The following is a 15,804-nucleotide window of genomic DNA, read 5'->3' as shown; positions in this document are numbered from 1 at the left end:
GGGCAGGGGGTGGGGATTGTGTAGGGCAGGGGTGGGGATTGTGTAGGGCAGGGGTGGGGATTGTGTAGAGCAGGGGTGGGGATTGTGTAGGGTGGTGGGATTTGTGTAGGGTAGGGGGTGGGGATTGTGTAGGGCAGGGGTGGGGATTGTGTAGGGCAGGGGTGGGGTTTGTGTAGGGCAGGGGTGGGGTTTGTGTAGGGAAGGGGGTGGGGATTGTGTAGGCCAGGGGGTGGGGATTGTGTAGGGCAGCAGTGGGGAACCTTCGACCCTCCTGCTGTTCAAAACTCCCATCATGCCCGGACAGCTGAAGGCAACCTGAGGGCCAAAGGTTTGCATCCATGATTTAAGGAGTCAATGACATGGCTCGACTCTCATGTGGGCCGGGCCCTATGAATAGTCATTGGATTGTGCGGCCGTTCACTCCCATCGTTGTTGGCCGCATCTTCCCTTATTACACATTTGCGGCCAATGAGTAACAGCTTGGTATCCAGCTGAAAGGACACTGCCAGCCGATAAAACGGTTTTGCTCCTTCGTCAGTCTATAATGCGCGACCCTTATGGTGACTATGCAATATGTTCTGTATATAGGGGAGGGGGAGGGGGGGTCTTAGGATCTCTTCTGACTAGCCCGAGGAATCACAGTCTGACAATGACTCTTCTGGCTCTCCTGGCAGTCTTTATGGCCATTGTCTATCTCCTCGGCACTCCGAGGCCTGCGCTGCTCATCTCCTGGCAGGGATCGAGGCTTCCAGTGGGAAGTGAAGCGGAGGAGACATATGGAGCACCCTACTGTTTTCTCCTGGAACATGGCTGGCTTGGCAGGGTCTGTCTCTTCTCCACCCCTTCCCTCTCAGAGACATCTGCTGCTCAGCTCCCGCCACAGACCGAGACTTCCGGTGTGCACAGAAACCGGGAACGTATCGCACAGATCCTGCAGGTCATGGCCGGGTATCCCGACTGAGACTATAGGAGAAGGGCTACTAGGATTATAGATAGAGTGGCAGCGTTCTCCACTCCACACATCAATCATGACAGCCACGTTCATAGCAAACAACGCTCATACCAAGCCACTTTCATAGCCTGTGACTCCTATAGCCAGCCACACTCATAGTCAGCCACGTTCATAGCCAGCAACACTCATAGTCAGCCCCACTCATAGCCAGCCACATTCATAGCCAGCGACTCTTATAGCCAGCTGCCCGCATAGCCAGCCACGTTCATAGCCAGCCACATTCATAGCCAGCGACTCTTATAGCCAGCTGCCCGCATAGCCAGCCACGTTTATAGCCAGCCACATTCATAGCCAGCCACATTCATAGCCAGCGACTCTTATAGCCAGCTGCCCGCATAGCCAGCCACATTCATAGCCAGCCACATTCATAGCCAGCGACTCTTATAGCCAGCGACTCATAGCCAGCAACTCTTATAGCCAGCTGCCCGCATAGCCAGCCACGTTCATAGCCAGCAACTCTTATAGCCAGCTGCCCGCATAGCCAGCCACATTCATAGCCAGCAACTCTTATAGCCAGCTGCCCGCATAGCCAGCCACGTTCATAGCCAGCCACATTCATAGCCAGCGACTCTTATAGCCAGCTGCCCGCATAGCCAGCCACGTTCATAGCCAGCCACATTCATAGCCAGCGACTCTTATAGCCAGCTGCCCGCATAGCCAGCCACATTCATAGCCAGCCACATTCATAGCCAGCGACTCTTATAGCCAGCGACTCATAGCCAGCAACTCTTATAGCCAGCTGCCCGCATAGCCAGCCACGTTCATAGCCAGCAACTCTTATAGCCAGCTGCCCGCATAGCCAGCCACATTCATAGCCAGCAGCTCTTATAGCCAGCTGCCCGCATAGCCAGCCACATTCATAGCCAGCCACGTTCATAGCCAGCCACATTCATAGCCAGCGACTCTTATAGCCAGCTGCCCGCATAGCCAGCCACATTCATAGCCAGCCACATTCATAGCCAGCCACATTCATAGCCAGCCACGTTCATAGCCAGCCACGTTCATAGCCAGCCACATTCATAGCCAGCGACTCTTATAGCCAGCGACTCATAGCCAGCGACTCTTATAGCCAGCCACGTTCTATAGAAGGAAATGAATGGAGGTGTTTTATGCGCAGTAGAAAAATGTAGAAATGAAATAACACAGAAGCGATTAGTGATGTGTTTTAGTCTGATGCAGCAGAAACCTCCGGACGGTGTTTACCGCGTCCAATCAAATCCCGGCACAAAACAAATCCATTATTCAATGTTCCCAAACAGCAGCAACGCCGCAGATGAGAGCGGCTGCAAACCCTGCGCAACGCCACATTCTGCTTCTCCTACAGAAAACCGCACGTCCCGCAATGAATATGTATGGAGGCATCCCGCTCTACACCTCTGAAATAATCCTCCTTATTGTGTTTTTTCCTTTGTGCTTAAAGGGAAACTCCAACCAAAAATATAGTTTAGCAGATGATCCCAGCGGTATAAGCTATTCCCTGATCCCCAGGATAGGAGATAACTAGCTGAGAGGTGGGGGGGACAGGTGGGACCCCCCCCAACCAATGAAGTGAATGAAGGTTGTTGTCTAAGTCAATGGAGCTGAAGAAAGCCCGCTAGGCCGACAACCAGTCTTCCAGTACTTATCAGCTGCTGTATGTCCTGCAGGAAATGTATTCTCTTCAGTCTGACACAGTGCTTTCTGCTGCCACCTCTGTCCATGTCAGGAACTGTCCAGAGCAGGAGAGGTTTTCTATGAGGATTTGCTGCTGTTCTGGACAGCTCCTGACATGCACCACTTCCTGCAGGACATACAGCAGCTGATAAGTACTTGGAGACTGGACATTTTTATTCAGAAGTAAATTACAAATCTGTATAACGTTTTGACACCAGTTGATTATTTTTTTTTGCTGGAGTACCCCTTTAAAGTGAATCTGTCAGCTGTAATTCACATTTCAAACTGCTGACACTGTTAGATGCTGTTAGGAGGATGCTGAGAACCTTTAGGGTATTAGAGCTGAGAGTAGCAGAGAGGAGTTTGTACTGAGAGTCCCGAGTTGTAAAGAGAAGTTTGCACTGCAGGTTCGGAGTAGTAGAGAGGAGTAGGTCGTGAGAGTCCCAACCCAAGCAGTAATGTGCTCTGCTGGAAATTTAGAAGAAGAAGACTACTGAAGACTTAAAAATACGAGTTTACTTGTGCTCATGTTTCGACCTTTGTCGCTATACCACCTTTTGCCCACCAATGTCGAGTGACCCGTCCTATGAGGATGACACAAGCCCCAGATCTTGTTACCTGGGTTGAGCAGAGTGGCAATTACACCTGCGCTATGAGATAAAGTACGTAGGCTTTTAGCAACTTTGCTCTATCCGGATCAGTTCCTCTTGTTATCAGGATACTGCCCTGCACTTTTGGACTTGTCCCCGCCATGGGTTGGGGTTTTCTCTGACTTGTCCTCTCCTTGGAGTAGCTTAACACTGCATAGTGTGTGGAAGTGCTGTTTTCAAGAAACTAGTGTCTGCGTCTCCCATGTGCATCTGTTCACTACCACCGACTAGACTGCACCACGGACACTGACTAAGACTGCAGGCTAGTTCAGCAGGGAACAACTTGTCTTCTCTGCTCAACAACCAGACTAAGATTGACTAAGAGTGGGTGTATACTTCCTTCCCCCATTTGACAACTTCCTACAGGAGGTGTAATGTCCCCTGTGAGTGGTGGAGAAGAAAGAATAAAAAGAAAGAAGCATAGAGATAGGCAGAGAAGGGAAGGTCCTCATTGGTGTACAGATTACAACAAACAATAGCCCTTCAGTTACCTGCAGCTATGCAAAATACAAGTACAGTTACATACAATATCGACATCTTGTGGTAAAACTTAGATAGTACTTCATTACCAGTTACTTGAAGTACAGGCTTTTGCGAGGGGTTAACATACTAGTAACACCCGTGGTGGGACACTACATATACTCTGAGAAAGGCTCTGCCTTATTATAGAGCCAAAACGTGTTGCTTGTAATAAATCTTCACTGTAATATACCGCCTATGGTTATATACTAAGCAGCATTTGCTACCACTGTGCATGTCACCTGCGCCGGACTCATCCAAGGTCTTCCTGTCCCAGACTGCTACTGCTGGGAAACCTCTACATTATCCTGCATCTCCTGGTTTTACCTCGAGACACCTATAGCTGGCAGCGGTGAGCTTCTCTAAGCCTACAATAGAGTTGTGCATATGCTTAGCACAACTCGCCCAGGTGAGCATATTGCTGTTCACCTTTTGTAGCCTCTACTAACCTGTGCTTGGATACTACACTAGAAAGCGCCTCTATCTCTCCTTTTGTTTTGGATTTACACTGGTGATATATACAGTGTGCAATATATATACTGGTGATACATACAGTGTGCCGATATATACTGGTGATATATACAGAGTGCGATATACACTCTCCGGCCACTTTATTAGGTACACCATGCTAGTAACGGGTTGGACCTCCTTTTGCCCTCAGAACTGCCCCAATTCTTGGTGACATAGATACAACAAGGTGCTGGAAGCTTCCTCAGAGATTTTGGTCCATAGTGACATGATGACATCACACAGTTGCCGCAGATTTGTCGGCTGCACATCCATGATGCCAATCTCCCGTTCCACCACATCCCAAAGATGCTCTATTGGATTGAGATCTGGTGACTGTGGAGGCCATTGGAGTACAGTGACCTCATTGTCATGTTCAAGAAACCAGTCTGAGATGATTCTAGCTTTATGACATGGCGCATTATCCTGCTGAAAGTCGCCATCAGATGTTGGGTCCATTGTGGTCATAAAGGGATGGACATGGTCAGCAACAATACTCAGGTAGGCTGTGGCGTTGCAACCATGCTCAATTGGTACCAAGGGGCCCAAAGAGTGCCAAGAAGATATTCCCCACACCATGACACCACCACCACCAGCCTGAACCGTTGATACAAGGCAGGATGGATCCATGCTTTCATGTTGTTGACGCCAAATTCTGACCCTACCATCCGAATGTCGCAGCAGAAATCGAGACTCATCAGACCAGGCAACGTTTTTCCAATCTTCTACTGTCCAATTTCGATGAGCTTGTGCAAATTGTAGCCCCAGTTTCCTGTTCTTAGCTGAGCGGAGTGGCCCCCGGTGTGGTCTTCTGCTGCTGTAGCCCATCTGCCTCAAAGTTGGCCGTACTGTGCGTTCAGAGATGCTCTTCTGCCTACCTTGGTTGTAACGGTTGGCTATTTGAGTCACTGTTGCCTTTCTATCAGCTTGAACCAGTCTGCCCATTCTCCTCTGACCTCTGGCATCAACAAGGCATTTCCGCCCACAGAACGGCCGCTCACTGGATGGTTTTTCTTTTTCGGACCATTCTCTGTAAACCCTAGAGATGGTTGTGCGTGAAAATCCCAGTAGATCAGCAGTTTCTGAAATACTCAGACCAGCCCTTCTGGCACCAATAACCATGCCACGTTCAAAGGCACTCACATCACCTTTCTTCCCCATACTAATGCTCGGTTTGAACTGCAGGAGATTGTCTTGACCATGTCTACATGCCTAAATGCACTGAGTTGCCGCCATGTGATTGGCTGATTAGAAATTAAGTGGTAACGTGCAGTTGGACAGGTGTACCTAATAAAGTGGCCAGTGAGTGTATACTGGTGATATATACAGTGAGCCGATATATACTGGTGGTATATACAGTCATGGCCAAAAGTTTTGAGAATGATACAAATATTAATTTTTACAAAATCTACTGCTTCAGTTTTTAAAATGGCAATTTGCATCATATACTCCAGAATGTTATACAGAGGGATCAGCTTAACAGCAATTACTTGCAAAGTCAATATTTGCCTAGAAAATGAACTTTATCCCCCAAAACACATTTCACCATCATGGCTGGAGATCAATCTTTCATGATTAAGTGAGAATGACACCACTGGACACTTTAAAAGGAGGCTGGTGCTTGGCATCATTGTTTCTCTTCTGTTACCATGGTTATCTCTAAAGAAACACGTGCAGTCATCATTGCACTGCACAAAAATGGCCGAACAGGGAAGAGTATCGCAGCTAGAAAGATTGCACCTCAGTCAACAATCTATCACATCATCAAGAACTTTAAGGAGAGAGGTTCCATTGTTGCCAAAAAGGCTCCAGGGCGCCCAAGAAAGACCAGCAAGCACCAGGACCGTCTCTTAAAAGTGTTTCAGCTGCAGGATGGGGCTACCAGCAGTGCAGAGCTTGCTCAGGAATGGCAGCAGGCAGGTGTGAGGGCATCTGCACTGTGCACTGTGAGACTGCGGAGACTCTTGGAGCAAGGCCTGGTCTCATGGAGGGCAGCAAAGAAGCCACTTCTCTCCAGAAAAAACATCAGGAACAGACTGATATTCTGCAAAAGGTCCAGGGAGAGGACTGCTGAGGACTGGGGGAAAGGTCCAGGGAGTGGCCTGCTGAGGACTGGAGGAAAGGTCCAGGGAGTGGACTGCTGAGGACTGGGGGAAAGGTCCAGGGAGTGGACTGCTGAGGACTGGGGGAAAGGTCCAGGGAGTGGACTGCTGAGGACTGGGGGAAAGGTCCAGGGAGTGGACTGCTGAGGACTGGGGGAAAGGTCCAGGGAGTGGACTGCTGAGGACTGGGGGAAAGTTCCAGGGAGTGGACTGCTGAGGACTGGGGGAAAGGTCCAGGGAGCGGACTGCTGAGGACTGGGGGAAAGGTCCAGGGAGTGGACTGCTGAGGACTGGGGGAAAGGTCCAGGGAGCGGACTGCTGAGGACTGGGGGAAAGGTCCAGGGAGCGGACTGCTGAGGACTGGAGGAAAGGTCCAGGGAGTGGACTGCTGAGGACTGGGGGAAAGGTCCAGGGAGCGGACTGCTGAGGACTGGGGGAAAGTCATTGTCTCTGATGAATCCCCTTTCCGATTGTTTGGGACATCTGGAAAACAGCTTATTCGTAGAAGACGAGGTGAGCGCTACCACCAGTCTTGTCTCATGCCAACTGTAACCGGCATCCTGAAACCATTCATGTGTGGGGTTGCTTCTCAGCCAAGGGAATCGGCTCTCTCACAGTCTTGCCTAATAACACGGCCATGAATAAAGAATGGGACCAGAATGTCCTCCAAGAGCAACTTCTCCCAACCGTCCAAGAGCAGTTTGGCCACCAACAATGCCTTTTCCAGCATGATGGAGCACCTTGCCATAAAGCAAATGTGGTAACTAAATGGCTCAGGGAACAAAACAGAGATTTTGGGTCCACGGCCTGGAAACTCCCCAGATCTTAATCCCATTGAGAACTTGTGGTCAATCATCAAGAGACGGATGGACAAACAAAAACCAACAAATTCTGACAAAATGCAAGCAAGAATAAACGGCTATTAGTCAGGATTCCTGCAGGAACTGGTGTATAATTTCCAGTCTGACACAGTGTTCTCTGCTGCCATCTCTGTCCATGTCCGGAACTGTCCAGAGCAGCAGCAAATCCCCATAGAAAACCTCTCCTGCTCGGGACAGTTCCCGACATGGACAGAGGTGGCAGCAGAGAAAGAATACACCACTTCCTGCAGAACATACAGCGGCTGATAAGTACTGGGAGACCGGAGAGAATACACCACTTCCTGCAGGACATACAGCAGCTGAAAAGTACAGGAAGACAAGATTTTTTTAATAGAAGTAAATTAAACATCTATATAAGAAATTGCTGGAGAGCCCCTTTAAGTTATTCATAGCCTCTTATTATTTGGCATGCCCCTTTAAGAAACGTTATAAATTTTTTTTGTTATTTTATTTATCGTTCAGAAAGACTTCTTCCCAGTGTTTTGTGCAGCGGGTCTTGGCTGCCGTTCGGATGGATGTGAATGAGAGGGCTGGTGGCAGCGACATGATCAGTGTGGGAGGAAACATAAGGGAGACATTACCATTTGGGGTTTGGAAAGTAGCCACAAAAACAGCAATTATGGCCGTGTTTAACAAATGTGCGCGGCGTCCATGAAGCACAAATAAAACACTGTGTCGGCCCTCTAGTAATGCTGCTCATTATAGGGATACAGGTCGGTAACAAGGGGGGGCAGAGGAGCGGGAGGGGGGGCAGAGGAGGGGGAGCGGGGTCGCTCGGTAACAAGGGGGGGCAGAGGAGCGGGAGGGGGGGGCAGAGGAGCGGGAGGGGGGGCAGAGGCGGGGGAGCGGGGTTGCTCGGTAACAAGGGGGGCAGAGGAGGGGGAGCGGGGTCGCTCGGTAACAAGGGGGGGCAGAGGAGCGGGAGGGGGGGCAGAGGAGGGGGAGCGGGGTCGCTCGGTAACAAGCGGGGGCAAAGGAGCGGGAGGGGGGGCAGAGGAGGGGGAGCGGGGTCGCTCGGTAACAAGGGGGGGCAGAGGAGCGGGAGGGGGGGCAGAGGAGGGGGAGCGGGGTCGCTCGGTAACAAGGGGGGGCAGAGGAGCGGGGGGGGGCAAAGGAGGGGGAGCGGGGTCGCTCGGTAACAAGGGGGGGCAGAGGAGCGGGGGGGTTCGCTCGGTAACTGAAGGGGGGGGCCACATTTCTTATTTCCCTTGTGTGACGTCCCCCGGTTACAGATGCCATCGATGTGAAGACAACCTGACCCTCCTTCCTCCTGCTATTTACACCTCAGAGCGATGCTCTCCGCACAGAGATGGGAGAGAAGAAGTTGGGATTAGTGGCATTTGTTTCCGTCTAGACACGTCCCTGATGTATCCATGTATAACGTCCCATTCTGATAACCGGCTGGAAATGCGCTCGATATCTGTATACAATGTGTGTATAGACTGTGTGTGTATAGACTGTGTGTATAGACATGCTGATCCTCATATACAAACAGTTGGGGGGCACCAAGGCTGGCTATGGGGGGGGGGGGGTGACCTGTGCCGTGTTACCTTAGACGGCCTTTTGGTCGTCATAGACATTCAATATCTGACAGTAGGGATGGTACAAACCGAGTTCGGTTCGGGTTCGAACGAACCCGAACGCTCGGTAATGATTCCCGCTGTCTTCCTGCTCCGTGCAGCGGGCGGATCCAGCATATAGGCTGTATCCCAGTTTTCCAGGCGGTCCTCCTGCTGTATCCACCCGCCCCACGGAGCAGGCAGACAGCGGGAATCCGATGCTGAGCATTCAGGTTCATCCGAACCTCGGTGGGTCGGACCATCCCTATCTGACAGTAGAGTGCTGTACAGATGATAAGAGGTTAACATACAGAATGTGACATGAAATCAAGGGATTACATAGGGAGAGAGGATACTGCCCGCCAGGCCTTACATAGGGAGAGAGGAGCCTGCCCGCCAGGTATTACATAGGGAGAGAGGAGCCTGCCCACCAGGGCTTACATAGGGAGAGAGGACCCTGCCCGCCAGGCCTTACATAGGGAGAGAGGAGCCTGCCCGCCAGGTATTACATAGGGAGAGAGGAGCCTGCCCGCCAGGTATTACATAGGGGGAGAGGAGCCTGCCCGCCAGGTATTACATAGGAGAGAGGAGCCTGCCCGCCAGGTATTACATAGGGAGAGAGGAGCCTGCCCGCCAGGCCTTACATAGGGAGAGAGGAGCCTGCCCGCCAGGTATTACATAGGGAGAGAGGAGCCTGCCCGCCAGGCCTTACATAGGGAGAGAGGAGCCTGCCCGCCAGGTATTACATAGGGAGAGAGGAGCCTGCCCCCCAGGTATTACATAGGGAGAGAGGAGCCTGCCCGCCAGGTATTACATAGGGAGAGAGGAGCCTGCCCGCCAGGTATTACATAGGGAGAGAGGAGCCTGCATGCCAGGGCTTACATAGGGAGAGAGGAGCCTGCCCGCCAGGTATTACATAGGGAGAGAGGACCCTGCCCGCCAGGGGTTACATAGGGAGAGAGGAGCCTGCCCGCCAGGGCTTACATAGGGAGAGAGGAGCCTGCCCGCCAGGTATTACATAGGGAGAGAGGACCCTGCCCGCCAGGGGTTACATAGGGAGAGAGGAGCCTGCCCGCCAGGGGTTACATAGGGAGAGAGGAGCCTGCCCACCAGGCCTTACATAGGGAGAGAGGAGCCTGCCCGCCAGGTATTACATAGGGAGAGAGGACCCTGCCCGCGAGGTATTACATAGGGAGAGAGGAGCCTGCCCGCCAGGTATTACATAGGGAGAGAGGAGCCTGCCCGCCAGGTATTACATAGGGGGAGAGAGGAGCCTGCCCGCCAGGTATTACATAGGAGAGAGGAGCCTGCCCGCCAGGTATTACATAGAGAGAGAGGAGCCTGCCCGCCAGGTATTACATAGGGAGAGAGGAGCCTGCCCGCCAGGTATTACATAGAGAGAGAGGAGCCTGCCCGCCAGGTATTACATAGGGAGAGAGGAGCCTGCCCGCCAGGTATTACATAGGGAGAGAGGAGCCTGCCCGCCAGGGATTACATAGGGAGAGAGGAGCCTGCCCGCCAGGTATTACATAGGGAGAGAGGAGCCTGCCCGCCAGAGCTTACATAGGGAGAGAGGAGCCTGCCCGCCAGGTATTACATAGGGTGTGTACAGCTGTGTGCCCCCCTGGTGTGTAAGGCTGCGTGCCCCCCCAGTGTGTAAGGGTGTGGGCCCCCCAGTGTCATCTCTCCCCCTGGTGTGTAAGGGTGTGTGCCCCCAGGTGTGTAAGGCTGTGTTCCCCCCCTGTCTGTAAAGCTGTGTTCCCCCCGGTGTGTAAGGGTGTGTGCCCCCTGGTGTGTAAGGGTGTGTGCCCCCTGGTGTGTAAGGCTGTGTGCCCCCCAGTGTGTAAGGGTGTGTGCCCCCTGGTGTGTAAGGGTGTGTGCCCCCCGGTGTGTAAGGGTGTGTGCCCCCTGGTGTGTAAGGGTGTGTGCCCCCTGGTGTGTAAGGGTGTGTGCCCCCTGGTGTGTAAGGGTGTGTGCCCCCTGGTGTGTAAGGGTGTGTGCCCCCTGGTGTGTAAGGCTGCGTGCCCCCCGGTGTGTAAGGGTGTGTGCCCCCTGGTGTGTAAGGCTGTGTGCCCCCCGGTGTGTAAGGCTGCGTGCCCCCCAATGTGTAAGGGTGTGTGCCCCCCAGTGTCATCTCTCCCCCTGGTGTGTAAGGCTGTGTTCCCCCCGGTGTGTAAGGCTGCGTGCCCCCCCAGTGTGATCCCTCAGCCCTCCAGTAGGGGGATCTTTTCTCCCCAGCCGGATGACTTGTGTTCTTTGCTGCTGAGGTCTCTTTATATATTTCCAGCAGTAGAAAGTGCAGGAACAGGAATCATTAGCCGAGTCCCTTTGGTGATGTCACAGCAGCCTGATATATACTCACCTGTGATGTCACAGCAGCCTGATATACACTCACCTGTGATGTCACAGCAGCCTGATATACACTCAACTGTGATGTCACAGCAGCCTGATATACACTCACCTGTGATGTCACAGCAGCCTGATATACACTCACCTGTGATGTCACAGCAGCCTCTCTAGCAGTTCACCCGACTAATATCACAGAAGTTATTCTTAGGAGGGGCACAGTGTATGGTCGGGGTGTTGAGTATTGATTTCCTGCCATTTGGCTATTGATGACATATCCCGAGCACAGGCCATCAATTCTTTTCGCCTGGAAACTATAAGGAGCACAGAGGTAGCACTCACCACCGGCCCAGGGGTGCTGAGCTCGGACAGACCGTTCACTGAGAGGTAGAGGTCTATGTGGATACAATACGGGCCACACAGGAGATAGATCCGCAGGGTTCAGCCTCGATAAGGTTCGTCCTCTGTTAGGTTCGTCCTCTGTTGGGTTCGGCCTCTGTTAGGTTCGGCCTCAGTTAGGTTCGGCCTCTGTTAGGTTCGGCCTCTGTTAGGTTCGGCCTCTGTTAGGTTCGGCCTCTGTTAGGTTCGGCCTCTGTTAGGTTCGGCCTCAGTTAGGTTCGGCCTCAGTTAGGTTCGGCCTCTGTTAGGTTCGGCCTCTGTTAGGTTCGGCCTCGGTTAGGTTCGGCCTCGGTTAGGTTGGGGCTCGATAAGGTTCAGCCTCGGTTATGTAAGGCCTTGGTTAGGTTCGGCCTCGGTTAGGTTCGGCCTCGGTTAGGTTGGGGCTCGATAAGGTTCAGCCTCGGTTAGGTTCGCCCTCGGTTATGTAAGGCCTCGGTTAGGTTCGGCCTCGGTTAGGTTGGGGCTCGATAAGGTTCAGCCTCGGTTAGGTTCGCCCTCGGTTATGTAAGGCCTCGATAAGGTTCGGACTCTGTTAGGTTCGGCCTCGGTTATGTAAGGCCTCGGTTAGGTTGGGGCTCGATAAGGTTCGGCCTCTGTTAGGTTCAGCCTCGATAAGGTTCGGCCTCGGATATGTTCGGCCTCGATAAGGTTCAGCCTCTGTTAGGTTCAGCCTCGATAAGGTTCGGCCTCGAATATGTTCGGCCTCGATAAGGTTCGGCCTCTGTTAGGTTGGGGCTCGATAAGGTTCGGTCTCTGTTATGTAAGGTCTATGTTAGGTTCGGCCTCGGTTAGGTTCGGCCTCTTTTAGGTTCGGCCTCTGTTAGGTTGGGGCTCGATAAGGTTCGTCCTCGGTTATGTAAGGCCTCGGTTAGGTTTGGCCTCGGTTAGGTTCGCCCTCGGTTATGTAAGGCCTCGGTTAGGTTCGGCCTCGGTTAGGTTCGGCCTCGGTTAGGTTCGGCCTCGGTTATGTAAGGCCTTGATAAGGTTCGGCCTCGGTTAGGTTCGCCCTCGGTTATGTAAGGCCTCGGTTAGGTTCGGCCTCTGTTAGGTTGGGGCTCGATAAGGTTCAGCCTCTGTTAGGTTCGTCCTCGGTTATGTAAGGCCTCGGTTAGGTTTGGCCTCGGTTAGGTTCGGCCTCGGATATGTTCGGCCTCGATAAGGTTCGGCCTCGGTTAGGTTCGGCCTCGGATATGTTCGGCCTCGATAAGGTTTGGCCTCGGTTAGGTTCGGCCTCGGATATGTTCGGCCTCGATAAGGTTCGGCCTCGGTTAGGTTCGGCCTCGGATATGTTCTGCCTGGGGCTTCATATTAGCGATTCTATTGAAGCCGAGCGCTGCAGCATTTCTGAGCCTGACCTGAATCACCTAATGTACCTGAGGGATTACTACAAGAGAAATCCATTACACTGCAAGAAAGTCCCTTCTATCCGCTCCTGGACGCTTGTCTCATATATATCGTGTGATCCCGGTGATAACCATGCATGAGCCGCGTCCCTAGGAATCCAGGTACAAGGCACAAACCTCCCATGTGGTGGCCATCCTCCTCCTCCTCATCATCATTGTCAGGATTATCCTCCTAGAACCATACTGTGGTAGGGATGCAGGTTTGCTTTTCACTTTTACAGCTTAAAGTGAATCTGTACGACCCGAACACCCCCCCCCCCCAACCCCCACATCAGGTGTATTGTCTTATCCGCCTGTATTGTCTCATCCACCTGTATTGTCTCATCCACCTGTCTTGTATCATCCAGCTGTATTGTGTCATCCACCTTTATTGTCTCATCCACCTTTATTGTCTCATCCACCTGTATTGTCTCATCCACCTTTATTGTCTCGTCCATCTGTATTGTGTCATCCACCTGTATTGTATCGTCCACCTGTATTGTCTCGTCCACCTGTATTGTGTCATCCCCCTGTATTGTGTCATCCACCTGTATTGTGTCTGACTATGGCGGAGAATGGTGGAGTCAGTTTACCGTCATACTCCACTATTACCGCCATACTCCACTATGCTCCACCATTACTGCCATACTTTCCATTACCAACATTTCCGCCATACTCCAATACTGCTTTACTCTTCCATTACTGCCATACTTCTCCATTACCGCCATACTTCCCCATTACGCCATACTCCACCATTACCGCCATATTCTGCCATACTCCCTCATTACTGCCATTACATTGCCGCCATACTTCATAATACTTCCCCATTACGCCATACTCCACCATTACTGCCTTTACCGTTATACTCCATAATACTCCCCCATTGCCGCCATACTCCATCATACTCCCCCATTGCCGCCATACTCCATCATACTTCCCCATTGCTGGTTTATCAGTCCCTAGCAGGCAGCTTATGGCCTGGCACTCGGTATATAGATTTCGGGAGCCTCTTTGTATCAGTAAATTACAGGTTCTTGTCTTTCTGAGCACTGACTGCCGGATAGATTCATTATTCATGTTTATTAACATTTCAGTAATTGGATTAACTATGATCAAAGTGAAATATGAGTTGGCAGAAATCGGCGTTTTCTCTGAGACGTCTTCGCCTTGTAGGAAATTTAACACCGTGACAGCTGTATAAATCCTGAAATGACTGAACAGTTTCATCGTAATATGACCGAAATGTGGCCAAGAGGCCGTGGAGATGGCTGCTATATGGCCGTGGAGATGGCTGCTATACAGCCGTGGAGATGGCTGCTACATGGCCATGGAGATGGCTGCTATATGGCCGTGGAGATGGCTGCTATATGGACCTGGAGATGGCTGCTATATGGCCGTGGAAATGGCTGCTATATAGCCCTGGAGATGGCTGATATATGGACCTGGAGATGGCTGCTATAAAGCCGTGGAGATGGCTGCTATATGGCCGTGGAGATGGCTGCTATATGGCCGTGGAGATGGCTGCTATAAAGCCCTGGAGATGGCTGCTATATGGCCGTGGAGATGGCTGCTATATGGCCGTGGAGATGGCTGCTATATGGCCGTGGAGATGGCTGCTATATGGCCGTGGAGATGGCTGCTATATGGCCATGGAGATGGCTGCTATATGGCCGTGGAGATGGCTGCTATATGGCCCTGGAGATGGCTGCTATATGGCCCTGGAGATGGCTGCTATATGGCCGTGGAGATGGCTGCTATATGGCCGTGGAGATGGCTGCTATATGGTCGTGGAGATGGCTGCTATATGGCCGTGGAGATGGCTGCTATATGGCCATGGAGATGGCTGCTATATGGCCCTGGAGATGGCTGCTATATGGCCGTGGAGATGGCTGCTATATGGCCATAGAGATGGCTGCTATATGGCCCTGGAGATGGCTGCTATATGGCCCTGGACATGGCTGCAATACGGCCGTGGAGATGGCTTCTATATGGCCGTGAAGATGGCTGCTATATGGACCTGGAGATGGCTGCAATACGGCTGTGGAGATGGCTGCTATATGGGCGTGGAGATGGCTGCTATATGGGCGTGGAGATGGCTGCTATATGGCCGTGGAGATGGCTGCTATATGGCTGTGGAGATGGCTGCTATATGGGCGTGGAGATGGCTGCTATATGGCCGTGGAGATGGCTGCTATATGGCCGTGAAGATGGCTGCTATATGGACCTGGAGATGGCTGCTATATGGCCGTGGAGATGGCTGCTACACGGCCGCACTGTCCTCCCTCACCTTCTGCTCCTGGTAGATCCCTATGAGACATAGAAGAATAGATGGGACCAGCAGCCCGGGAGATGCTGACTATCTGACTGACTATCCAGGCGACGGCCGGTGGGATGAGGAGAAGCTACTGGGGAACATCCTGGTTCCCCAGAGGGAATAAGAGGGGTGATGGTTACCTTTAACCTGTAAGCCACCTGGGATTATATATAAATGCGTTGACTACTTAAAGGGATTTTGTCCATTAAGAAAACTAGGTCTAAACTGATGCATTATATGTAATTAGATGTAGACGCATTTCTGAAACTTTTCCGTTTGAGAGCTATAGACTTCCCAATCCCCTGGGCACCGGCATTGTTTTGATAACCTGTTGTCCTTAGTTACTAAGGTGGTCAGGCATGCTCAGATCAACTGTGATTTCCAGGAAGTACTGGCAGTTGGTCTCCACTGAGCCTAAAAGCAAGGGGGTTTGTGGGATAGTGTATGCACCACTGCATGGCAATTCTTTACTTCTTGTAA

This window comes from Dendropsophus ebraccatus, chromosome 15 (genome assembly GCF_027789765.1).
Source record: "Dendropsophus ebraccatus isolate aDenEbr1 chromosome 15, aDenEbr1.pat, whole genome shotgun sequence".
Classification (NCBI taxonomy): Eukaryota; Metazoa; Chordata; class Amphibia; order Anura; family Hylidae; genus Dendropsophus; species Dendropsophus ebraccatus.
Note: the sequence above shows the minus strand (reverse complement) of the source record.